This window comes from Myotis brandtii, unplaced genomic scaffold (assembly GCF_000412655.1).
Source record: "Myotis brandtii unplaced genomic scaffold, ASM41265v1 scaffold708, whole genome shotgun sequence".
Taxonomy (NCBI): domain Eukaryota; kingdom Metazoa; phylum Chordata; class Mammalia; order Chiroptera; family Vespertilionidae; genus Myotis; species Myotis brandtii.
Genome location: NW_005370777.1, coordinates 2725889 through 2753097, shown reverse-complemented (window position 1 = coordinate 2753097; position 27209 = coordinate 2725889). Strand labels below are relative to the sequence as shown.

The window sequence follows — 27209 nt, the reverse complement described above, 5'->3', positions numbered from 1 at the left end:
TATGGGCGGGCCCAAAACTGAGGCTCAGGACGGAGAGTGATTTGCCAGAAGTGAGACAGCCAGTCAGTGGCACAGCCTAGGTGGGAAGCTGGTCCTGTATTTCAAGACCTTCTTCACCAGGGCTATCATTGTGAGATTTATAGCATTCCAGTGTGCTAAAACTTGGTGACTATGAGCACAGGATTTTTAGATGAATTAAAACACTTACTCTAGACCAGTGGTTCTCAACCTTCCTAATGCTGCGACCCTTTAATAGAGTTCCTCATGTTGTGGTGACCCCCAACCATAAAATTATTTTTGTTACTACTTCATAACTGTAATTTTGCTACTGTTATGAATCATAATGTAAATATCTGATATGCAGGATGTATTTTCATTGTTACAAATTGAACATAATTAAAGCATAGTGATTAATCACAAAAACAATATGTAATTATATATGTGTTTTCCCATGGTCTTAGACGCCCCCTGTAAAAGGGTCGATCGACCCCCAAAGGGGTCGCGACCCACAGGTTGAGAACCGCTGCTCTGGACGAATAAATTTACTGAAATGAAGGAAATTAAATGAATTACCTCTCTCCTGATTGATGTCTGAGGAAGAAAGAGAGAAGTGGTTTAGAATGCCAGAGACTATTCTGGCAGCTTCATTCAGTGAACTTTATTTAGATGACTTATTCATGGAAACCAGAAATTGTCCTCCCAAATATTTATCATTTATCAGGGGTCCTCAAACTACGGCCTACGGGCCACATATAAATACAAATATTGTATTTGTTCCCGTTTTGTTTTTTATTTTACTTCAAAATAAGATATGTGCAGTGTGTATAGGAATTTGTTCATAGTTCTTTTATAAACTATAGTCCGGCCCTCCAACGGTCTGAGGGACAGTGAACTGGCCCCCTGTTTAAAAAGTTTGAGGACCCCTGATTTAGTTCATTAAAAAACAGTCATTAGGATCTTTTAAAAATGTCTTTAAGATGTATCTGCTTACCTACCTTCCATTTAAGATTTATAGAAGAATTTTACTTAGCATCAAAATCAGAGGTACCTTTGTCCCACCCCATATACTTTCATTGGCTGAATAGTTTGACAATCCATTGGTAAATGTGCCTCCATGTTTATAAGTCTGTTAGATTTCTGTATTATAGGGAATTATTTATAACAAATGTGTTTAAAGAAATATGTTGGGAAGATGTTTTTAATTAACTTAAACAATAAACATACAAGTTGTACGGGATTACAACAATATGCAGAAAAAGACATCGAGCTAATTGGCAAAATAATTTTGGTTCTCATTTCTTGATTTTTATGAGAACAAAATAGTTAAGCAGTGGACCAAAAAGTAAACCTCTACAAAATTAGCCTAGGACGTCCAAAAAGTTTGGAACTGATAGATAAATTTTCACTTGGACATGGGTCCACCTTTTGAAAGTTGATTTATTTGGTCTGTAAACTCTCTGAGCTTGGGCCAGAGAAGTGTGATAGATCTAAATCCATCTCTGTATTTCTGTATTTGCCCACAGAACCTAGAAGAGTGTCTGATACATGGTGGGTACTGAAGAAATGTTTGTCAAATTATATTGAAAGGGACTATTACCATTAAAATAAAGTTAGAGAAACTGGACTCTACATTACAAAGGTCTGGTATTTGCATTAAGAAATAAATCTAAGCTTCAAAGTCTGAAAAGCTAAAGAAGTTGAGATATATACATATACAGAAAAGTAGGTAGATGCAGTTATGGATATGGATATAGCTATAGATAATATTCTTATTCATTCTTCAGAATGCTTTTTAAAATGTCCCATTTTTTCTTTTACTCCAGGCCTATCAGTCTCACCCAGAATCATTCATTAGTCACTAGTTAATCACTTACAACTTACTAACAGTTATACTAGTTTTTATGACTTGATTAGAATATTTAATCAAAATAATCCAGTTGGGTTTTGTTTGGAGAAAAACAGGGAAAATAATTCATAGTATTCATTTTGAAATGAATAAAAATGTAACTAAAGGGCAATATGTAGAATCAGGGAAGTTTAGGAATATTTGCAGGAAAATAAGAAATTACTATTATGAGTCTTAACTGAAAATGAGAGTCCTTTGCAGCAGAGAAAATTAATATCCAGTAAAAAAACAAGACACACCAAGAACATCTTCCCTAGATGCTGAGCAATATAGAAGAGCAAGTTTGACCATCTCTTCTAATGATATATATACTTGGGAATTCATTAACTGTTTGAGTCCTGCATGATAATGATTAAACCCTGAGGCAGATGTGAATCAACTTTAGTATGTGGAAACACTGAGGAAAACATTTATGAAAAATATGATCCAATTTCTGAAAATATAAACCAATTAAAGTTTGAGATTTAATTTAGGAATTTTCACTCTGTCTGCATGATGTATATATTAATGATAATTTCTCTCCCCTTGTTCTGCATCTTTATAAGCAAAAGAAGATCTTTACTTATTGGCATATTACCGAAAAATCTAGCTTTTCTCCAAAATTACACATTTTTTGGCATAAATGGGCCTAATTACCTGAATTCAGTTTTGATTAGCAGTGTTAATTGATGCAGCTGTGGATGGTATCTGTTTACCTAAATTACCATGTGCAAACAGCAATATGTCTGGAAGTGAATATGCTGAACTGAAAATACTAATTAGCTAAGACGGATTGTTATTCAAGTCACATTGTGGAGCTTTCTAATGAAAGCCCGGATGTGTCAGGGTTTTATGATATTCAGACAGAAATGTCTATATTACATATGATTTCTAAATTTAATTCATAAGAACAGATGGGATGTCAGCCAGGGTTCTTCTGCCTTATTCCAGTATAATGTGAATATTTTACTCAACTGGAGATATATTCATATGTGTTTTTTTGTAAGAAGCTTGTGATGTGCTTTGACGACATGCCAGCCCTGCACATCCAGACTCATCTATTTCTTGACCAATATATATCCCAGGTTCTAGCCACCTCCTGTCCCAAAGATGAAGATAAACCACCCTGCCAGCTTAATCACATCAACAAGCTAATTTAATCAAATCCAATAGCAGGAAGGTTCGTTAAACAGACAGCTTACACTGAGTAGTATTTTACGGGTGTTTTCTTTTTGCATTTCAAATTAATAATAATAAAGTGTGATCATATAATTCTTAAGAATCAATGAACAACTCACAGGTCTGAAAGATTGCCTTTAGATGGTCTCATCTTTAACCATTTAAAAATAGATAGCAATGCAGTGCTTATTTTAAAGTACCCAGTTTTAAAGCTGTATAGTCTTTTCTGTGTCTTTGGTTCCCTTTAACTTTGTTCTGAAGCATGACCTGCTTTGCTTAAGATTTCTCCCCAAAGAAAGCATTAATCTTTTACCATCTGCTCTGGCACTCAGCACTCATTAATAGCAAAGTGACTTAGAGGCACCCAAAGATTATAGTAAAGATCTTTCACATCATATAGAAAAGAAATAATGGACCCATCTTCCCTTTCTCAGGAGACTGAATAACTATGCTTAATGCATAATAAGTCTCTTCTTCCCAAAGGCTGTGAAAATAAGGCCTCTTGACTCAAACTTAAGAGTTTAAGATTCCTTATTAAATATTTTAAGATGCCATGAGCAAAATGGGGATAATTTCCATGATGCAAATTTTAACATAATTATAGTTTGGCATATTTAATTTAGGTTTAAGTGAGAATTATAATTACCAAAAATTGGATTATATCAATTATGCTAATTTCTATCCCCAAAGTTTTGTGTAATTTGGGATCCCTAAGATAGGTTTAAATCCACCAAAACTACAATAGAATCTAATACTAAAATTAAGAAATTTGTTGAAAATGACTCTTTACATCTTGGCTACAGAAATGCTCAAGAACTGTTAACTCACCAGGAAAACATGAAGTGCTTGAGATAGCTTAAATCAAAATGGGTAAAAGGGACATTAAATCCTGCTTGGACCATTTGTGTCCTATTTTCTATATCGATACCAATTGTAGCATATTATTGCTATTTGCTGTCTGTTCAATGAAGCTAGTCCCAGTTTTTTTAAAAAAATAAATTTTATGTTATAGTGCTGATTATTTAATAATATGATTTGAAAAGTCACCTTCAGAATTGTCTTGCCTTGATTATCATTTTAGTGTTAGTCCTTTCAAATATGCTTACTGTAAAATTCCTTTATTCTTGTAATTTCTTTATCCTTGAAAAATTTGGAAGGTTTTCTTTCCCAGTGGTAGTTTGCTGAATGCTCTGTGGACAGTCTAAGAGAGTTCACTGTTATAGAAACAAAACGTGTGTGTGTGTGTACACATACATTCAAAAAATCACCTAAGCATAGAGTTGAATTTAGACACTAGAGTCAGCCAATCAGTTTGATTGTTGACTGTGTTTACGTTCTGTGCTGCTGGATCCACTAAAACAACTGCTAAATAAATGTCAGTCTGTTTTCAGAGGATAGATAAAAGAAGACAAATCTCCACCATGAAGTTCAGCTATCTATTCCATTCAGAGTGACGTCCGGGGCCCTCTTTTCTCATCATGAGATTCTCTAAATATTTTAGAGATTCTTTTTGTCTTCATGTGTAGATGTGAAATTGTTTTGTGCCACAATTTTTTAAATAATCTTTCTTGACACATGATCATTTCTACACAGTAAACCTTCAAATGGGAAAAGAAGTCAGTGATGTGAAATGGCGTTAAAGGATTTTTATCAGACATTCCAATGAATTGTCTTCAGGCAAATCACATAACTTTAGTGTGCAAATTAGTTAATTTTAAGAATAAATATAGCTATCTGATTTATAAAGGATTTATCGCTGTGCCCAAGGTTCATTGGATCTGTAAATGAAGTGTATGAATCTTTTCTTTGAACTCTAATTGGCATGTGGGCGAAGCGGGTCAGATTGAGTTAAAGGCTGAAGGACATAATCCTTTGAAAAATTTTTGATTTAGTTTTATTACTTCTAAGTACTGCTAATGTATTCTAAAATTAATTTGACTCTTGGACTTCTTCCTATATGCTGATTTCTTTCAAAAAGGTAGACTGTAGGCTCCCTGAGGGATATCTTTTATTTCTTTGTCAAACCTTCCCCTCTGCCTTCACCTAGTTTCCTCAATGAGAAGTGGTGTGCACACAGTAGGAGCTCTCAAGATGATTCTTGATAAATAATCATGGCCATTGATCCCATTTATAACTTTTAGTAACCTATATTACAGGATACTGTGTGTTACCTGATCCAGGGGCTGTAAACCCTCTGAAGACATTTTTAAAAATATAAAGCTCCTGGTTATGTTAAAAAAAAGTTGTATATTTTTAATCACTTTATGTTCTGGTCAAAGGAACCCTAACATTTCACAAAGGATAAGATTCATTTGAACTTGCTTCCTAAACCGTGTAACATATGCTACTCTTGAATTAATGCAAATTTCAAATGAACGTGATTGGAATTGGTAAGCAAAGCTTTGTAGACAGGCAGATGTAAATGCATATTTTGCCTCCGTTATTTGCAAGCAGTGTGACCTTAGGTATTTTCTTAATTCTTTTGGGCCTTAGTTTACCCATCTGCAAAAGAGAGTTAATAGTACCTGCATAGAGTGTTATTATGGTGAATATACTATGTAATGTATATAAACACCTTAACCCAATGCCTACTATCAAGTTGACACTTAATATATAATTGATATAATTACTGTATAAAATACAGTGGCTCTGCATAAAAAACCAATACATGCAACTAGAGAATTTTTGAATATAGCATTTAACTCAAAATTTTATATAGTAAAGTGATTTGAATTTCCCACCAGTAAATATAAGTCCATTTTCCCCAAGTAACTATGTGTGTATGTGTGTACATACATGTAAACATATCATTTACATAAGAATGAAATTAAACACCTGCCTTCTCAAGATATGTGGTCTGTAGACATCTGGCTTTTTTTTCTTTTCTAATAATTTCTTACAGCTATGTAACATTCATAGCTCAAAAATAATTCTTTACACGTTATCATACGTAATCCTTGCAGTAATAAGATAGAGCAGGTGACATTCCATTTTTCTTTGCAGTGAGGTCTGTAGAAATGTTAAGTGACTTACCTAATGTTTTACTACAGTGAGGGACAGGGAAGAAATGAAAGCAGGAGAATACACTCTGAATATTTTTATAGACTATTTAGAAAAAAGAAGCTGATAATGTTTCTCCATGCATTATAGGCAAAAAGAACATCCTCAGTGACTATTACTGCATTTAAGTATAGAGCCCAGTAATGAGTATATTATGAGATCCAGGACATTATTCAGGTTTTCATAGGAGGAGTGAAATTTGTTTCTCCTCAACAAACATTTATGAAGATATTCTGACTCATTGCATTATTCTCAATAGTTACACATTGTCATTTTTACTATTATTACTAGAGTTTATGTGGAAATGGGTTAGCCCATATTTGGAAAAGCCGGGACCAGGAACTTGGGTCTCTTTTAGGATTAGACAAAGGCTCAGAAGTCTAAACATGGACACAAGTCTAGGGATTTCTTAAGAAATTAGCACCTAAAGCCAGATTTCAGAAAAGTCCATTCTTTCACATAAGGAGATAGTCACAGGAGAGGGAAAATGACCCAAGGAAACCATTGCATCCATTTATAATTTATTATGTTGAGTAAAAATATTTCACTGATTCATGCGGTATCATGAAAATTACTGTAGGTATACAGAAAGTGTAAGATGTAATGCCTACAAGGATTTTAAATAACTATCCTTTTATAGCAACAACAATATAGTTTAATTGGCAAATTATCCATCACTTAATTTTAAGGACATTAAGTATTGCATTTATTCATTCATGTATTTATTCAACAAACCTTTCTTCTGCCCTGCACTCGGTAGTGGAATTCAATATGGTCTTTGAAATAAAATGATCTGGGTATAGGTCAGTGGTTGTCCACTAACTAAAGGCAGGACAAAGTATTTGAATCTTCAGCTTGCTTATCTAAAAAAGTAGGTTTGATCATAATAAGAATGATAGGTGATTTACAATATTTGCAAGGCACTCCTCACTGTGCAGGGTACAACAAGTGCTATTATTTCATGGAAATAAACACTCCTCCACTGAAGGGACATAAAAGTAGACTGGAGATCCACATACCTAGAGCAACTAGGGAATTCTATGGCATAAATAAGTACAATCTAAACTGTCTATACTCCATAGGTGATGACAAAAATAGATATAGGAAAAGTCTTAGAGAAAGGGAAAACAGTAGCAAAAATACTTTCCAAGCAGTGTGGTGTCTACATCCCAGCCATGCCTTTGTTCAGTATACGTAGCCTGATGAGCATCTCCGTGGAGACCACTGTTAATTTGGGAACCTACATCTGTGCAATTTAAATAGGACCAGTGCCCAGACCCAAAAACACATGGAACATGATTTTCCTATTCAGTATGATTGAATAGGATAACATCCATCCCTGGGCTGTGATTCATGAACTACATGGACCTAATTGACGCAGGGTTGTTACCTTTTCAAATAGCACGCATGGAAGAGTTTCGGTGTGTTTGGACTTGTTCAGGGTTCTTATGTCCAGAAATTCCAAATTAGATTTTTTGTCATTAGTTTGTCAAGCTTGTCTTAAGCCCACTTAATGAGGTCTGCCGGTGGAATGCCTTTTATGTTCCGTGGCCTTTATGTTTAGTCTCAGCTACTCTCAACTGTGGCTGAGAAGTTAATGAAGTTACCACAGTGCTTGCTTGTCTGCGGCTTTTGAAACACACCTCGTATGTGTTTGGGTATTTAAATTCTGTTTTCCAGCTTTTAGGGTTTATATCCTCGCGGTGCATTCAAGTGCTATGGAAATAAGACCAGATGGATGTGACAACCAGCCATTCGGGAAATTACATACACATTACATTTCAGAAAACCAGAGTACATATGTCTATCTGGATGCACTCATATGCCGGATTATTTTTGTTGCATCCAAATGGTTGGGATTTCAGTGAAACCGTTACCTAGAATGTCAGCTAGAGAATTCCTTTCAGAGGAAAAGCATGGCCTGCAGTGAGCAGTTTTGTCAAACATGCTGAATATGGGGACAGAGAAAAGGTCACTGCTTTTCTCAACCTCCCTTTAGTTTTCTCCATTATACTCATCACTACAGATATTACATTATACATTTGTTCAGTGTATCGTTCCTCTAGAATGTAAACTCTATAAGGACAGGTGATTTTGTTGCCTTGGTTAATACTGCATAGTGCTTAGCACATAATAAGCCCGCTGTGTGTGATAATGAATAAGCTGGATATGACTAGGTAAGGAAATGGTGTTTAATTCCTCTTTGTGCTATTGGTAAGCAAAGCTTTGTAACAGGCAGATGTAAAAGCATATTTTGCCTCTTATTTGCAAGCAACAGGGAGATTTTCCACTTAATTGATCATGATGATAATCATGCCTAATGTTTACTATGTGTCAGGCACTGTTCTGAGCATGCTCAAAAACCTTTGGTGTGGGGGTTATTATTCTCCCTATTTTATGGTTGGGGAATCTGAAGCACAATACTTGGACATAAGGGATCCCAAATTCAAAGCCACAAGCCTACTTTTCTACATCTCACCTGTTATTATATAACATGGCTTCCAGGGTTTAAAAATAAATAATCTCAGGGATGTATCTACCTTTTTAATTAGCAAAAGTCATCACATAACAATGATCCATGAATTCTTTGCTGTATTTTTAAATATGCTATTCAGTTCAACTTGGTGGTGCAAGGGCAATTACTCCCATTCCACTCTGCTAAGTAGGAATCTGAAGAGGCAATCACTTTTCCTATTTTCTATTACTCTCTTCATTGATTTGTCTACCTACTTGCTCTTCTGTGGAAAAGGGAAAAGAAGACAGACTAGATGATAAATGCTAGCTAAAATGTTGTGTTAATACTGCCCAAAGCATATTGTCAAGCTGGATGGAAAAATTGGTATTAGGGATTCTACCTTGGCTTACTCATGGTTCCTCAGGTTTCATTCTTACTAACATGCATAGTGATAGAAGGTTTAAATTTAGATTTGAAGTAAAAACATATTATAGAACTTTGAGCCACAATGTGCCTGCCCAATAGGGTCTTGTTAAGCCGATAACGAAGATTAGTTTCTATACCTCAGAATAGACCTCCATAGTGGTGTAGGCTTTGCCCCAGGTGAGTGCCAGAAGAAATAGAGAAGCCAAAATAGAACTGTAAATTCTCTGCAAATTGGTGAGAATCAACTCCAGATACATAGGTATTCAGGGAGTGGACGTATATGGAATGTAATTGATGGCTGATAAATCTTCAGAAGAGTGGCACTGTTTTCAGGGACTCACTTGTGTCCTGGGGAATGGTGTTCCATAGCCAGAGGGACCATACCATCACTAGAATTGGGAATTACTTCATCACCTGAATGTTTTCCTGAAATCTTTCCTATTATTCATTCACACAACAGTATTATTTTACCAATTCATTTCTGTGATGTTTCCTCCTATCGGTTCAGGTGCCCAAATCAATCTTCCTGCAGCATCTTTTCTTCTCCTGAATTTATAAGTTCCATAAAATCCCATTTAGAAATGAAATAGCTTTATTTTGGGCTCACATAATCCTATTGAATTCTTTTATATAATATGTATTTATATGCGATGCACTCTTATGTCACCTAATACAGTAGGATATAAATTCCTTCACCTACTAATTGAATGAGATAATTCATGCAAAATGTTTAACGATATGATACTAGTATAGTACATGGTAAACACAGACTCACACACACAAATCTCAATAAATGGCATCTATTATTAAGCATTGATCACCTGTAAATATATTCAAATACATTGAGATAAAATTGGAGAAATCAATTTTTCACAAGACCTTTTGGATAAGACCATGATTATTCCCATTTGGGGTCAGATAAACAAAATTATATGCTTATATTAAATTATTCTTTTGGACTTTGTAGTCATACTATCTCTAGTCTGTTTCCCCATAACTTTCCTTTCATATATTATGAAATCAGCTGGTTTACATCTAGCAATCATCATCATCATCATCATCATCATCATCATAAGAGTATCTCCAAAAACCACTCTCAATATTTACAGAGTATTTTATAGCTTATAAGACACTTCCCTTACATTTTCTTTCTCCAACCCTTCATAGTTGTCATTGCAAGTAAAGAGAACACAAATCATGTTATTAATATAGGATGGATCTAAGATTAAGAGTCTGATTTTCAGATGGCACATCTTAACAATAAATGTGCAATTATTAGTTCAGCAGAGTACTTTTAATAACACCTGCAGGTATGTCCCACCTTCAGAGAAGAAATTTTGGAAATGACTTTTTTTAACTAATGTTATTGAACCTGACCTGAATGAATGTAGACATTCTCTCTTGTGTCTGTTCCCCTTTCCCTGCTTAGTGACTTTGGAAAGGGTTCTCAGACATTGGCTTCCAGGTACCCCAACTCTTCTAGCAGATGGAAAGGCAAGTAGGTAACCCAGGTTGTGGGGCCAGGAATAATTGCTTTTTAATCAGGATTTTAATATTGCAAGGCCAGAGTATAGCAGATTATGAGAATTTTTTGGAGCAGCTTTCGATTTACAACAAAATTGAGAGGAAGGTACAGAGATTTCCCATGCACTCCCTGCCCTCACACATGCATAGCCTCTCTTATTATCAACATCACTCACCAGAATGGTACATTTATTACAAAGGATGAGCCTACATTGACACATCATAATCACCCAAAGCCCATAATTTTCAAATTTACAATAGAGTTCACTCTTGATGTTGTACACTCTATGGGTTTGGACAAATGTATAATGACATATATTCATCATTATAATGTCATGCAGAACATTTTACTGCCCTAAAAATTATTGTGCTCTGCCTATTCATCTCTCTCTGCCACCAATCCCTGGTAACCATTGATGTGTGTGTGTGTGTGTGTGTGTGTGTGTGTGTGTGTGTGTGTCCATAGTTTTGCTTTTGCCAGAATGTCATATAGTCAGAATCAAACAGTATGTAGACTTTTAAGATTAGCTTCTTTCACTTAGTAATATCTATTTGAGGTTCCTCTGTGTCTTTTCATGGTTTGATAGAGTTTTTCTTTCTAGCACTGAATAATATTCTGTTGTCTGGATGTACCACAGTTTATTTATTCATTAACCTACTGACCCTAGTTGCTCAGGTCATGGAATTTGATGAGAAAAAAAAATTCTAAGGATGAACAATCTGCTCATTAATTTTTCTAACATAGCAACATTATTAGAATTCCACATAAATATGCCTCAACAGTTTCAGAGCTGAAGAAGAAATGGATGGGGCATGGTTTTTACAAATTATTTGTGTCATTGGATAGTATGAGAAATGGGAATATGCCTGTTTCTTATTTAAACAGCAATTCACCAGGTGACAAAACATTCCAGATACAGGAAAGGCTTATCTGTAGGTGCCATGTTGAGGGCTTAGTCATTGCAGACACAAAAGGAAATGGGAAATGGAAGAGGATGATTTATGTAACACTGAAAGGGATGCCCCTCAATCATTATTATCAGTTAACTATTGTTATTTTTTCCATCTGTTGGAGTCAAAAAATAACTCTTCCCACTCTTTAAGTTCTTCTGGCTGGGCTAATAATCATATCAACATGATACAGATTAACAAGAGAAAATATCCAAAATTTATTGGGGATATACTTATAGGGGTTCTGTAAGATATGAGACTGGAAGACACATTGGGCAGTTGAGGTTTATACACCATTCAGGACAAAGGAGAGGGAGGCAAGGGTATGGGATTTCAAAGGCAAAGCAGGCAATTCACAGGTAGATGAGAAAAAGCAAACATGTAGACAACAAATTTTTGCTGATACACCCAGAAACAATGTGACACAGGGGGATCCAGCAAATAGTTTTGTTAGATTTGGCCCCATTTGCCACATTTAGTTTACATTTTGGTGATGTTCCCTTTCTTTAAAGTAGGTTTTTCTACTTGAATTCCTCTAGGCAGGTAACAGGAGGTGGGTCAAATGTTCTTTCTGAGTCTTTTGTTTCTTAATAACCAGTTTGAAGTCAATATCCCCAAAGGCAAATTTGAGGGTAGCAAAACTTTGGTCCGTATCACATCATATATCCCGAATTTGGATGTCATCTTCATCCTTGAAGAGCTTTTATCTTAGCTAGATGAACATTGCTGTTTTTGTTGGCTTATTTTCTTAATCATTGAGAATATCTGAAAACTACTAATGTGTGTGTGTGTAGAGGAGATTTAATCTCTTACATCTATGTTTTTAGTCAAGGTAATGTTATTGTCGAAGTAAATTTTTGTGACTTTGACTATTTTGTGGCAGTAGAAGTAAAGGATAATATATTGTGACCAGGTGTAAAACAAATGTAAATTCTACCAACTGAATTTTAAAAATAACCAATGGAGGTTGACCTGAAAGGTTTATTTTTATCAAATTCTAATAGACCTTAATATCTGAAAGCAAAAACTTTGGGAAGAATAATTTGGGAAATGAATGAAACAGAAAGATTTCAGAGTTTGTCCAGTGCCTGGCTACTCACCTTGAATAATTTTAACCCCTGAAAACATCTGGCCATCATTAGCTTTAGGAGACCCTGTAAGAAGTCAGAATATTTTTATGGGAACAAATTAATAGGACCTTAAATCCTTTTTGGATTGTAGAAGAGGACCTGTTTTACCTTACCAGATAACCCATAGAGCTTTGAGAATACCTGTTGTATACATATGTATTTATTTGTTTGTGAAACTAGCCCTTTCCCCTCACAGCCAGAAGGTGTCATTCTCAGGTAGCATGCAAGCAATCAAAATATTTTTAAATCCCAGAAGCCAAAGAAACACTAGCTTTCTAAACATTAAAACACACACACACACACACACACACACACACACACACAAAAATACGCTGGTCCTCAAGGGCAATAAACTAGGCCTCTGTTAGGCCTAGCAGATAAAAAAGATGAGGTTTAAAGGGTGTTCAGCAGGAATAACCTGCAAATAATGTCTATCTCAGAATGTATGGTCACTGAGTTAAGTTTAAGGAGAAAAAGTGAAATACACAAGATAAATATTTTGTGTTCATGCAAAGCAGCCAGAACTTTCTCATGAACATGCTGATTACATACTCAGGTAGGTAGCATATTTGTCCAGAAAACTTATATGTGAGGGTTTTTCTTTCTTAGTCCCCACCCTCATCTCCAGTCTCATAACTCTGTGTCAGCAGCATGCTAGGTACTGATGAGACAATATAAACAGTTCAGAAATTGATGGGTACTCTTTGCTGGACATGTAATTGTTGACATAAAAGCAGGTATTAGGTACCAAAGAGTAGGTTCAAGACCTGTGTTCCACAGAAAGAGAATGAAGTGACATAAACCAAGTTGGAGTTTCAAATCTCTACAGAATTCAGTATTTTGTAATGAATGTGTTCTTTCCCATTTTACGTACCAAGAGAAAAAAACACACATTTGTGGAGTAACTAAGTGGCACCAAACAAAAGTTCGAAGTTGAAAACAACTTGAGAAAATCAAATGATATTATTGGCAAAGAACCTGTTCTTATTTGTTCTAAATACTGTATTGATAGCCATTAAAAATAACTAAATATTAAAAGAATCAAAATAATATAGATGTGTCCAGATATCTGGACACTGACTGTGTTTGGACATTCCAAATTGGTTCGTTCAAGGAACTTACCTGTGTCAGATACTTTAAGTATGTTTGATGATCCTTACTTTGTTTGAATCATGTAAAATATTCATGAGTTTCTGTCAGTTGCCACAAAGTTAAAATTAAACCCCTGCTCTTGGCTTCATGAGACAAAATATTTCTATAAGGATCTTTATTTTCTTGACCTTATTATTTCCAGTGCAATTTATATTAGCATCTTCGTAATTACATTACATCAGGGATCCAGAATAAAACATCATATTTTGTGGTATCTCTCCTTAATAAATGTCTTTGGGCCATATATTCATCCAGGTACATGCAATGTAGGGTTAGAAAGTAGGCTTGCCAAATCCCAGAATCTCCAAATTATGGCATTTTCACTAACACCATTGAGGAATGTGAATTGATCTACTTTTATTGAGCACCTACTAAATTTCAGGAGGTTTATACACAGGGTGGGGTAAAAATAGGTTTACAGTTGTGAGTATGCAAAACATGGAGTTTATTCTTGTATTATTATTTATCATATAATTTTCCATACAAACAACTCTAAACCTACTTTTGCCCCACCTTGTATATAACTTCTAATTGTCACAACCCAGAAAAGTAGACACTATGACTATTTTGTAGAAAACTGAAATTAATTATGTTTAATAAACTTTTCCAAGGTTATGCAGATCAGATTTTTAAATGAGGGTTGACTTCAAAGACCATATTCTTCCAATCACACCACAGCATGCCAACTTACTACCTTGAGAGACTGTACTAATTTGAAATATAAAATGAATCAATGGTGTTCATGGTCCATTTTTAACAAATGCTAAGCCCACTTTTCAACTGAGACTCCTCAGTCCTCTTGGTAGTTGAATTACCAAGCCCAGCATTTCTTGTGCCATCTTGGGAAAGATAGAAAGTTAGCTGATGGAAGAAAAAGAGAATATTCTATCTGTTTACTTGGTGGTGGCTCTTAGAGGAAGAGAAAGGAAGATACTTGTTTTCCTGCTGATTTTTCTGTTTAAAAGAGAACAGGGGTGTGTGGGGAGTGGGAAAGAGGTAAAGGGCAAATAGAGAATATTGATATGGTGGTAATGAGCAATGAAGAGTTGGTTTGGTGGGGGGTATTTCTCCAACTCCCTGGTCATTCCACCTTTCACTGAATGAGAATATTCCATTTGGCTTTCAGGTAGGGTTGTCATGCGAGAAGTGTATGTTAATTTTATATTTTCTCATAACTTTCTTTTGGGGATAAGCATTTTGGTTTTCTGCTGTTTATTATTTCAGAGGCATCTATATGCTAATATGTTTATGCTAATTATTTTCATGTTTCCCCTCAGGTTATGCTTCATATCACCCACCAGGGAGGATCATCGCTCATGAAAACTTTTAAATTTGATTTTGAAAATTATTCAGAAAAATTTAAGCGATGCTCTCTTCCAATGTAAGAAAGAATATGCTCTAGAGATTCTTATAATTCAAAGAAAATGGATCGGTAGAGCATTTGGGTTCTCATGCTGCCAAAATCCTCTTGAGCAGGTACACAAAGCATTTAACATTGTGACATCAAAATGTTGGAAGAATAATTAAAATAATAATCTAATAATGGGTTTTCAGAAATTGCTAAATTTCAATGTTTGATCCAGAGAGAAGAAAGAAAGGGCTATTTTCATTCTCCACAGCTTCTGAGGTGTGTTAATTGCTTCTATTGCTATGAATACTATGTTTTAATTGTATGTCATTGTTCCTTAGCATCACTTCTAGAAAGTTAATGCTAATAATATTGATGTCTGAATCTGATTTTCTGCTTACAGGATAAATGAGGTAAAAGAAGAACTTCATAATAAGCTAGCTTAATGCTTTCTTCCAGCTTTTTTATTACAGGGACATATTTTTTGAGATTGTTATTTGTTTTGAGAGTAGGTTCCAATTAAAAAAAAAATAGAAGTTAGCCAATTACCCTGTCTTAAAACTATTTTTTCCAGGCTCTTCTTTGGAAGATAACCAAGACTAAAAAGCTGATTTTGCACCATGAGATATTAAAACTTAGATCACTTTGGGGGGTATTTTACATTTCTCCCTTTTGTTCCCAAGCATCTCAGGGGTGCAAAGAAAAGGTCCCCATTTCATGATCATCCCTATTGTTTTTTGTCCTGCTTGGTGCTTAAGAAAATCAAGGAATCAGAAGCACTGGGGGATTCATACTCCAGACTTAAGTCCATCATGGGTTTCTGGCCTCCTCCTTACCTCTTCCTCTCTCCACTTTTCAGTAGCTGCACCTAGTCTCATTTCTATTCTTTAAATGCTCCCACTTTTCAAACTCAACAGTGCTTCACTCCGCAAGAAGTGCAGCCCAGATGATACTATTTCCCCTCTCAGCTCATTGTAATGCCCCTTGAGTTCCAAGGCAGCTTTGACAGTAGGAGAGTTAACATCCGGGGCTGGAAGAAAGGTCTTCTGAAAGGGCGCCTGACAAAAAAAAAAAAAAAAAAAAAAAAAAAAAAAACTAGGCTCTTCTAGCTTAGACAGGTTCCTGGACAACATGTGCTGGAACTGGCAACCACTACCTCAGCATTTACAGTCATCACCTCTCTCCAAACAGGAGGCATCATTGCTGTGGGTTCATTTGATAAGTTGGCTAAAATACACCATTGTCAATTAAAGGTAAAATAACATTTTGTTGAAACCTGGCTAGGTTTGGTACATTCTCTTCAAATAGTTGATGTGTTGAATTTTTGTGACCCCAACATTATTTCCTTTCCATTCTACTTATTTGCCTGTGACAATAACAGAATAGCTACACATTTTCCCTTTTAACATTGTGTTTGGAGAAGGATTCATTGAACATTGAACAGTTGATCTTAAGGCAGTCCCAGCTAAGAAGAAACTAGCCCTTCTCTCAACATAATTTAAACATAATTCAAATAGAAAAGCAATTTGTGTGCAATTACATCTAAATTTATTAGGTGTAGGTGAACCATGCAATCTGATTAACGAGGCTGCTATGACTGTATTATTTTCTTCATGAACTAAATCCCATGAATACAGGAAATATATCCATACACCACTGTTAGCTCAGAGCTCTAGAAGGTGGCTGCTATGTTTTGTGGATAGTCAGCAAACTTTTGGCATGCCTGACTCAATCTATATTAGTAGAGAAATTTGATTCAACACAACTCCAGAAATGCTGCATGATCTGAGAGGAGTAACACTCTTGGCTCTGGCAATGATCATGAACTTTGTTAAAGGCACATGACTTTGAAATAATAGGAACTAGATTCAGAGGAGCATGGATTTTGTCTCACATAACTAGTTTTCTGACCTAGATGAGTTTCGTGGCATCCTTGAGCCTCAATCTCCTTGTGGAAAATATGAAAGAAAAAAGTCACATTTATTTTATTTAAATTGGCTGTGAGGATTAAATGAGGTTATATAATTGCATGGTGCCCACACCAAGTAAATGCTGGACTAATGGTCACTACTTCTATTATCATTATTATTTTTACTCATAATATTTTTAGGATTGTTATCATTATAGATATTAATGGTTGTGTGAAAGGTTCAAAATATTTTTCTATGGAGAGCTTAGGTCGTGGAAATAAAAAGTTGACACATTAGATTCTTTTTCTGCTAGTAACAAAGGGCCTATGAAATGAAAATGTGGAAAAGCTTGAATTTCAAGTGTGATTCACTGAAACCTCTATACCATCACATTCATTAAGTACCTTTTTTTGTTATTGTTAAATCTAATATGCTACACAAGAAAGATAAAAAATTTTAAATACCACCAAATTTTTTGCTTGTATCTAACCAATGCCAAATATTCAAGATAGAAAAAGTCATTTATAAATCAGATATTTTTACCTTCACTTTCAAGAATTCAAATGTCTATCTAACGAGCTGACTTTTTCACTTGTCTTTTGGATACCTGATATTAGCAAACTATTTTGTAATTTGCTTCTTGTGTTGCCGGTAGTGGTGGCCTTGTTGATTATAGGGTATAATTTGAAATTCCCGAATTTTATGAAATGTGGGATTGCTTAGCAATTAGTCTTTCTATAGGAAAAGCCATCTCGGTTAAAAAGCCCTAGGAGACTGCCAGGCCATCTTTATGGAGCCAGAACATCATATGAGAGCATACAGTTGGGTCTCAAGGCCATTAACGAGTTTCAGTCTTGCTGCTAAACAAGGGAAGAGTAAATAGGCTTGTGTTTGCCTCCAAAACTCATGGCTCCTCACAGACAAAAAAGTCAGGTGTTACTTAAACCTTTGCAGGGTTAGAATGGATCCTGCCATTCTGTATTGAAGATTCAGCTTTGATTTTTAATCACACGCCAAAACAAAGACCCACAGATGCATTTGTCAACAAAGGTTTTTACTACAGACAAGTCCTAGTAAAAAGAGAATATTTTTATTTGTATATGGAATGGTTCTAATCACAATAGAGCCTTCATTAAGACACCATTTTGAGTATAGAGTTATGTTTTAATTAATTTTTACCCTTTCTTATGGATTTCCCTCTATTATGAAGCCATCCCTCAAAGGAAATGCCAACAATAAATTAATATCCACACCCTGGTATTTCATTTTAAATATTCACACTTAGGTGAAAGTGTAGCATCCTTTGCCTTTCACAATGCCTAGCACATAGTAGAGGCTAAATAAATAGTAATTAAGAGAAAATGGCATTGTTAGAATGAGAGCAATACTTCCCTATATTTCATTTCTATTCTGCCATTCTTCAGTGAAGTTGGTGTAATTTCTCCTCCAATGGGCCAGATTTGGAACTTTTCACAGTCACAAGTGAAAGAGAGAACAAAATAAGAGAGATTTTTCATTTATAAGATTGCCCTTCTCTTATCTACTGGTCTTGCCTCCCAGATTGTCTGTCTGTCTCTGGAAAGCAAAGTCAATAAAAAAAAAATAATTCGAGTTGGCATATCACAAATGTACACCCTTAAACCATGAAGCAGTAATGCTGCGCAGGAAATATTTTTCTGACCTTTTCAAATTGCATCCAACTGTCTCGGGAATTTCTCAGTGACTAGAGGTAATAAGGTTCAATCCGTTTTACTGGCTGGCTTCAAATTTAGTTCCTCCAAATCTCAAACTTATCTATTCTTGCATCTTGGCCCTGGCATCCATTCAGCACAGAAATCCATGCATCTAATCTTCTTTTTCTCCTTCTCAGGCTTTGCTATAGAATCACCCTGTGCAATCTACAACCACTAACTGTCCCTTCCGAAACAAAATATTAGCATGGGAAGGTTAGTGGGTGTGATTTCTTTTGAGAGCCCTTACTGAATTTAATTAGCTTTTAGATTTCATCTCCATCTGATGTCTCAGTTTTTACCTATATGATTTATGCCTCAATAATCTTCATTAGATAAAACTTTATCAACTTAACTATACCATGGGCACTCTGGAGAATGTTAAAGAGGCAAAAATATGTGAATTTCCTTTGTGTTAAATTGATTTTGGCTTTTCTTCTGTGAGTCCAAATGCGATGGACACACTCCCCGGGTAAGGACGGGAGTCAGCCAAGTGTGTCGTGCTAACAGGCAGCTGGGCGGCCCCATTCTTCAACGTGTTCTCTGAAGGGGAACAGAAAACAGAAGCTGGGGACACATTTCTTGACCTCACGAAAGTGCTGGATGTCAGGAAGCCTTGGCAAGGAGTTAAAAAGCTTGTCTTACTTTTCATATTTAGAGTGCTTTCGTGCTGAATGTGATTCTGGGGAGATGCCCGTGTTTCCTCATTTGTAGGACACCGCATTCCGCACACACTCTGTTCTATGGCTTCCTTTCATCGCCTTTGTTCTGCCTTCTGCAGTGGTGATTACATTCTTGGCCGGAAGTTCCTGTGGTCAGTGGAGCTTGGAGCCTCTTTCCAGAGCCTCTCTGTTCATGGGCAAATAGCTACCAGGAGAAGGAAATCTGTTTGAAGTTGCCCTCCTAAGAGTTTGTATGTGGTCAGACAATAATTGTCAAGTTGGATTGGCATAGATATTTGGCTTTATAAAAGTGAAATCAGCCCTGGCTGGTTTGGCTCAGTGGATAGAGTGTCGGCCTGTGGACTGAAGGGCCCCAGGTTCCATTCTGGTCAAGAGAACATGCCTGGGTTGCGGGCTTGATTTCCAGTGTGGGGCGTGCAGGAAGCAGCCAGTCAATGATTCTCTCTCGTGATTGATGTTTCTATCTCTCTCCCCTCTCTCTTCCTCTCTGAAATCAATAAAAATATATATTTTTAAAAAGTGAGATTATGTCAAACAATGTGATTCAGACAATGAGTTTAGAAGAAAGAGGATGAAAAGCAGATATTTTAAAATTTACAGTAATGTATTTTTTTTCTTCAAAGAAACAGTACATTTGGTCCTCCCTATCCATGGTCCCACATCCATGAATTCAATCAAGTTCAAGTGCAGGAGAAAATGAATCGAGGCCAAGTCTTTAAAGCACTGTCCCACGTGTCTTCTTCAGTGGGACAGCCTCTCTTCTCTCCATCATCAGAGTTGCTTTCAGTACAGTGACTTATTTTATTACTTTGAAAGTTTAATACAGACTAACAGTTTGGGCTGGTGGCTTATATTATCATTAGCATATAAGGTAATATCATTGCCTTAAAATAATAATACAAGTGGCAGGAGATTATATGTTGTCTTTTGTCAGCTAATGATTTACCAGGGTAAAAGGTGGATTGAGGAAAACAGGTATTCAACGGTATTTTGTAGGTAGCACAGTAAAGCCCATTTCCTTTTCCTTTTTCATTGAATTTATTGGAGTGACATTGGTTAATAACATTATATAGGATTACGGTGTACAATTCTATAAGACATCACCTGTATATTGTATTGTGTATTCACCACCCCAAGTCAAATCTCCGTTCTATCACCATTTATCCCCCCTTCACCCTCTCCTACCTCGCCCACCCCCCTTTACCTCTGGTAATCGCCATACTGTTGTCTGTGTCTATGAATTTTGTGGGTTTTTTTTTTTTTGCTTACTCCCTTCACCTTTTCGACCCATTCCAAAATCCCCTTCCCCTCTGACAGCTGTCAGTCTCTATAAATCAAAATATCTAGGAAATTCAATGCCTTCAAATATACAAGTAAAATATTCTTCTTCTTCTATTTGCCTCACATATCAATATTATAAAAGTAAACACTCCTGATTGCCAAAACAGGCTTGATATTGAGGCCTTAGCTCAGTGGAGATATAGATGCATAAGGATTCCTCTTTTACTCTCTGGTGATGCCTGGTTCACTTCAATCTGCTCCTCGGTGTTACTTACTGTGGGTAACTGGGCTTCTTGTGTTGCCACAATGTCACTTGGTATCTGATGCGAGGCCAGCAACCTGATGGGGCCTCATTTGTTCCCAGGCATATCAGAAGACAGAAAATTGACTCAAATCTAAGCAGAGTAGTAGAATCTCAAAAGCTCTGTCACCACCGTTCACTGCAAACATCTCTCTTCCTGGAGCGGGTGTTCTGAAAACCTGGAAGCATCTCACTTATAATAAATATCCCCCCTTAAACATTTCAAACAGATCTACAGGAAAGGCTTCAGATGGAAATAGGATGTCAAGCATATTCTCTCTTTCTCTCTCTCTCTCTCTGTCTCTCTCTCCCCCTCCCTCCCGATCTTCCCCTCCCCCCTCTCTTGAAATGCATGTGATCTCAGTACAGAGTTCTTCCTTTATGTTTGCACAAGGCCCCTTCGAGTCCCACTATCCCCCTATTGGAAATAAACTTAAAACAATATAAACAAATAAAAATAAATCACTCTGAAACTATCTGCCACACACAGTTCACCGTCAACACTTTGCTTTCCATTAGGGCTTTGGGAAGGGACAAGCAGCCTCGGCTTTCCATCTGCAGGTTTAGTAGTGGGCACCTGCCTGTACCTCTGTGATATACTGGCAAACTCCACTTATTGTCAGAGCTGCAGCAGTATTTATATTTTCTTAATTGGAACCCCACTGGTCCCCTGAGGGATTTCTGCCCCTTGACAAGGCAATATATCCATATGGACATAGAGCATAGCCACTGTGGCCTATTGTAATGTTATGGTAAGAAATATCAACGTTGGCATCAAAATTAAAACAATACCTCAGCTAGTGGAGTTTCTAGGCTGGGCTTTTTGATTTTATTAAGAGCTCACCATTTTTCTCAGTGTTTATCTTTGGAGTTAAAGAGATGTCAGCAGAAATTCAAATTAAAGACCCTTCCTTCTTCACGGTGTTTCCTCTTCAGTTCTAATTCTTCATGACATTGCTTCCGGAAGTGAGGGGTGACCGGTAGGAATACCAGCTACCACACATAATGAACAACTAAACAAACACAGAGGTTTGGGAACTCTATATAGAAATGTTATGGTTTTACCATATCTTTTCTTTTCAGCTGAATAAATATAAGATCAACTTTATCAAAATGCCTGGAAAACCTTAATTTTATTAAGACTAAATAAACTAATATGATATTAATAAGTAAATGCTCTTTACCTTCATTCTTCATGTCATTACCTCAGACATCCAAGGGCCACTGCCTTGTCTGTATTTATGGTTACAGTGTGTGCATTTGCTTCTCCCTTATGCTATTTTTATTTTTGTTACTGGAATTCATGAAGACTTAATCATCAGCCCTCTAATTTTCCAGAAAGAAAAATGTTGATTTATTGAGCTGGCTGTAGAAAAAGAAGAAGAAGATGATCAATCTGACATTATAGGTTAATAGTAGGGAACAAAACACATTCATAATTAGAAAAGAAAAGGACTTTCCTTGTTCATTCCAGTTAATAATAAAAAGCCTTTCGCCAAAGTGTCTTAGAAAATAATGCATTCAGACTGAGTCGAATTACCGCCTAGCAGATTCTATTTATCTGTAGCTTAAAAAGCAGCTGCGTTTTTGTAAAAGGCAATGAATGTGGCAGTCCTACTTAAAGGTAGAAGAAAAAGAACACCCCTTGTTTTGTAATAAGGGGATTTTCAATTTAAAAGAGAGAGCGAGCCTGTTGTGTGAAGTACGGTTATTACATTCACTGTATTCTATCTCACCCACCAGGAGGCTAATAATGAAGGGGCCAGGGAAGGAGGCCAGTGCTACGAGGGTTATCTCACAGCCTCAGATGCTGGATAAGTCGAACGAGGCAGAATCGCGTTTGGATGACATTCAGAAAGGCCGGAGTGATTATTTGGAAGAGAAAAGCCTGCCTATTCTTTCCCAAGGTAAACAGTTCATTTCATCTGTCAGCTGCATGTTGCAGTATAAAAATATGTTTATATAAAGATATCTATTAAAGGTTGCATTTTAAAAAATCATTGTAGGTGTGTGAATATCCCCCTGGCCTGCCGGTCCAGCAATGAATTACTAGACAAAGGATGCGCCCGGAACCCCACCACACCTAAAGCCACGCTTTGGAGGATCTGCCAAGCTCACTTTTAATCATGAGAAAGAAATTACCCACATGGAGTCAGCAGAAAATGAGAAAGTAGAGCTCGTGGTGCTCCGAGTAATTCCAGCAAGTGCCAAGGGGCTAGTTGAGGAATGGCTTCATGAGGTGAATATCTTTAGCTTGTACTTAGGGTTTTGGCTAGCGTATAATCATTTTCTCTTTTAGGAACTATGACTTGCTTAAGTGTCATCCCTAACATACGCGTGCTTGGAGCATTTGTCAGGATGTTGACAGATTTCATGTCAGTCTCGTCCTTGTTGTTATGTACTATGACTAATTTTACATTTGCAAATATGCAAAAATCAATCGAGGTGAAGAGGCTCCCCGAGCCAATGCCTGTGAATAGCTGTCTGTATCTGTGTGTCTCGCTGTGAGTGCACCTCTCTGTGTACGTGATGTGTCCTTGTTCTTGTCTTCTCTCTGTTGTGCACGTACGTCGGTTGGGAGGACTGGCCAGCCCATGGGTTCTCAGATGTGGTCCCAGGCTTTCATTTGATTTTTGGACCAGGAAGAAAAGAATGTGTCACATCATGATTAATGGTTAATCTGAATTTTCAATTCGTATGAAAGGCGAAGGGGGAGGAGGAGCTCAGCCCAGTGATGAGACTAACCTTTTCCCTTTGGGAAGAGCATGATTCAAATTAAACATCACTTTCAGTGTGAAATTAGTTTGAAGGCCTCTTTTTTTTGGGGGGGGGGCGGGGGTGCCTGGTTTAACTCCTTGATGGCTTCTCTCACAGAGAGAATCGCTTCCATTCTGCCTCTGTGCCCCAGTCTGTTCCCAGTAGCCCAGAGTTCCCCCTCTTTTATTGTTCTAAAGATCAGGTCCAAGAAACCAATAAAAAATATTGAATGTTTTACTATTTTTAAAGTTTCATTATTCACAAGATTCTTCCCAAACCATGTTATTTCTTAGTGTCCCAAACTAATGTTGCCAGTAAATGAGAGAGAGAGAACAAAGGAAGGAAGGAAGGAAGGAAGGAAGGAAGGAAGGAAGGAAGGCAGAGGAAGGGAGGAAGGGAGGAAGGGAGGAAGGGAGGAAGGGAGGAAGGAAGGAAGGAAGGAAGGAAACTTTATTTTAAGGATAATTTTAAATTTGGCAGGGAGGAAGGAGAGGAAAGCAAGGTGATCTTTCAAAAGACCTTTTGGGTACCCTCTGCTCTATGCTAGTTCCTGTTGGCAGAGTGAGCCACAGAGGAAGAAAAGCAGCCAAAACCCAGTGTTCTCTCAATTCTCTAGTTTCCCACATAACTAAGGCACAGGATTGCCATGCCAACCTGCAGCAACTTTGGCTCCAAGTGAGCATGTTCTGGGACACTTTAAAACTGCCCTTCCGTACAGGACTCAGGCTTATAGAAAGGACCCCTGTCTCTGGAAATGCTAGCCTGTGTGCCCATGTGTGCATGTCCTTGATGCCACAGTTAGGCAATCTCAGGATTTGATGTGCAACTGATTTTCTGGAGTTTGGTAGCTTTGGGGAGAAAGGGAAAATATTGAAAAAGCTAAGAGACAGGGTTATTTTCCCAGTGTATTTTCAAAATAAAAATGTTAGGGCTCTTTAATGTCTTCCCTAAAGGATGGAGAGGTGTGGTGGGGGGTGAGCCATCTGGGGTGGGCTGTAGTAGGGGAGGGGAGGCAGCTGGGAGTGGAGGTAGAGGTGGAGTGGGGGAGGGGGAATATAGAGGCAGAGGAGCAGCTGTGTTTATTTTAATACATATCATTTAACCCTCACCTAAAAACAAATTGGAGAGGTTTGGGAGTGCATTAATCTGGACCCAATTAACATGTCTTTCTCCTTCAAAAGTGCAACCTGAGATTAATGAATATAAACTAGAGTTTCAGAGGCAGTGTTTAAATCATTTGCATGTTTCATGCATGATAATTGAATCTATGTATGCACTTCCTTTCATTTAACTATTTCCAGTCCCCTCCCTGTGATTCACATAAATCAAGATTTCATTATAGTAACCTCTAGGTGGAAATTGCTGGCCTAGACCTTACTCCTAATGAGAAACTCAAGTTCGTGTTTCTTTTATTGGAATCTGCATAATACAATGTGTGTGTTTTTTTTTTTTTTTAGAAAGCAGAGGACAGGGCTCCATAGTCTGGGACACTGTTTCAGGAGCTGGTAATTAGGCACTCCCAGTTTATTTTTGAAAGGCCATAAATACATGGCAACTATGGCATTGGGTCTTCAGTGGTCCTGGAGAACTGGATTTTGGTGTGGCCACTTACAAGTGTATTAATAATTCCACAAGCAATGTCACTTTAATGCAGCATAAAGAATGTCCTTGGGCTCTGGACCTGAGTTATTTAGATCACTGAGGGACTTCATGCACTGTATTGTTTCTGGTAGAGTTAGATATTTCCTTCCATGTACGGGGGTGGGGGATGGTGTCAGCCTCCATGAAGGGCTATAGGTAAGCAATTAGCACTTGTGGTCCCTTATCATGCTGTAGAGTTTTTTTCTCTCTTTTTTTCCTTTCTTCCTTTTTTGTTACTTAAGTGTAGAAGGCTAAATGCTTAGTGCAAGCAGGTGCTGAAGTTTCCCCCCTCCCCACCTGCTCCAAAATGGAAAGGCTGAAAGCTGACTGTGGGCATGTAAGAACATTTCCCGGGGGAAGAAGTTGAAACAAGAGGCTTGAAATAAGTCCCCTGGTTTCAGTTTGTACCAGTGATTTGTCTGTCTTCTGTCTTTCCTCATGTGTTTCCAAGTCCAATGTCAAAGTGATGAGCTTTTCTCCAGGAATTCTCCCCAGTGTCCTTTGTTTTTGGTGAATTCAATGGTTGCGTGTTGCTGAGTGTCTCCTGGTCTTGTTTCCTGGTCCTTGTAGCTAAGAGTGTTGCTGAAGGATGAAATCCTGTTAATTTGTGATGTCACAATTTAAGTGTGCTTCCTGTCACTTATGTGTAGTTTAAAATGTTCCTTAATGTAGCATGAAATGATTGGTTAGCTTGGAAATGGTTGTGAAGTCATGTGAAGAAAATAAGTTTTGCATCCGACCAAGATAAATTCACTCTAGTGCTTTATGGCTTTTTATTCCTATGTGATAGTAATAAAGTCTCATGTAGGGATGGAAGCCATGAAATACATTGTGAAAAATCATCAACTAAGAAGGGGCCATCAGAATAGAAAACGTTAGCCTGTGTGGCTGTGGACATGATGCAGAAATGATTTAGTGTATGGTTTTGCTACATGCTTGGTGTTTCTTTGAGTTTCTTTATCTTCAGATTTTGACAGCTAAGGAATCTGGGTTATAAGAGTTGATTCATCTTTGTAATCATCATTCTACTCACACATTTGGGTTTGCACATTTCTGTTTACCATACATTTTCCCTCCATTTTCTATTAACAACATGCTCTAGGAAAACTATTGATAGCCCACCAGACTGGGAGGCAGCATTCAGTTCTCCTATGCCTTCTTTCTCCTGGTGTGGTCTTTCTTCTGAAACAAAGAAGACATTGTCAAATCAGACTTGCCCTCTTGGAAATGTGGTCCAGATTGCTCTACTCCCAAGCTCCAAAAAAAGGTATACATAGGTTGGACTAACTAAAGACCTCCTCAGGTCTATAAATCTACTCTGAGATGTTTTCCACTTATGGGTATACTGTAGTCTAGAAATACCTGTTGTCAGAGGAAAGAAGAAGGGCTTTGGAGTGGAGTTGGGTTCTAATCTCTCTGCCACTCCAACTTTATGCCCTGGGCAAGTCATTTAAACTCTATGAGTCTATCTTTAAAATGGGGAGAAAAATACAACTTGCAAAATTGTTGTAAGGATTAAGTGAAATAATGCATACAGTGCCTAACAAATTATTTAGCATGTTTAAAAAAAAACACAAACAAAAAAAACCTCATAAAATATTGTTTTTTTTTCCCTTCCTCTCTCTCTCTCTCTCTTCCCTCTCCCATTTCTTTCTCTCTCCTTCTTATGTCCTCTCCTACCTTGAGATGTTAGTCTAACAATGAAGAATGTCTACTTGCAAGTTCTTTCTATATGTGCCTTAAATATCTTAGTTGGGTTAATAGTTTAATTTTTTAATTGAACTGTTTTCATGTTG

At 37.0% G+C, this 27209-nt stretch overlaps 1 long non-coding RNA gene across 2 annotated transcripts in view; it reads left to right on the top strand.

The window, feature by feature from the left end:
• LOC102243525 overlaps positions 1 to 27203 on the top strand; it is a 62099-nt gene extending 34896 nt beyond the window's left edge. For both annotated transcript variants that reach the window (XR_001359845.1, XR_001359844.1), the window contains 4 exons: positions 15040 to 15238; positions 22759 to 22922; positions 23022 to 23254; positions 26516 to 27203. This is a non-coding gene — a long non-coding RNA (uncharacterized LOC102243525). The remainder of the gene's footprint in view (positions 1 to 15039; positions 15239 to 22758; positions 22923 to 23021; positions 23255 to 26515) is intronic.
• Positions 27204 to 27209: the final 6 nt, after the last annotated feature.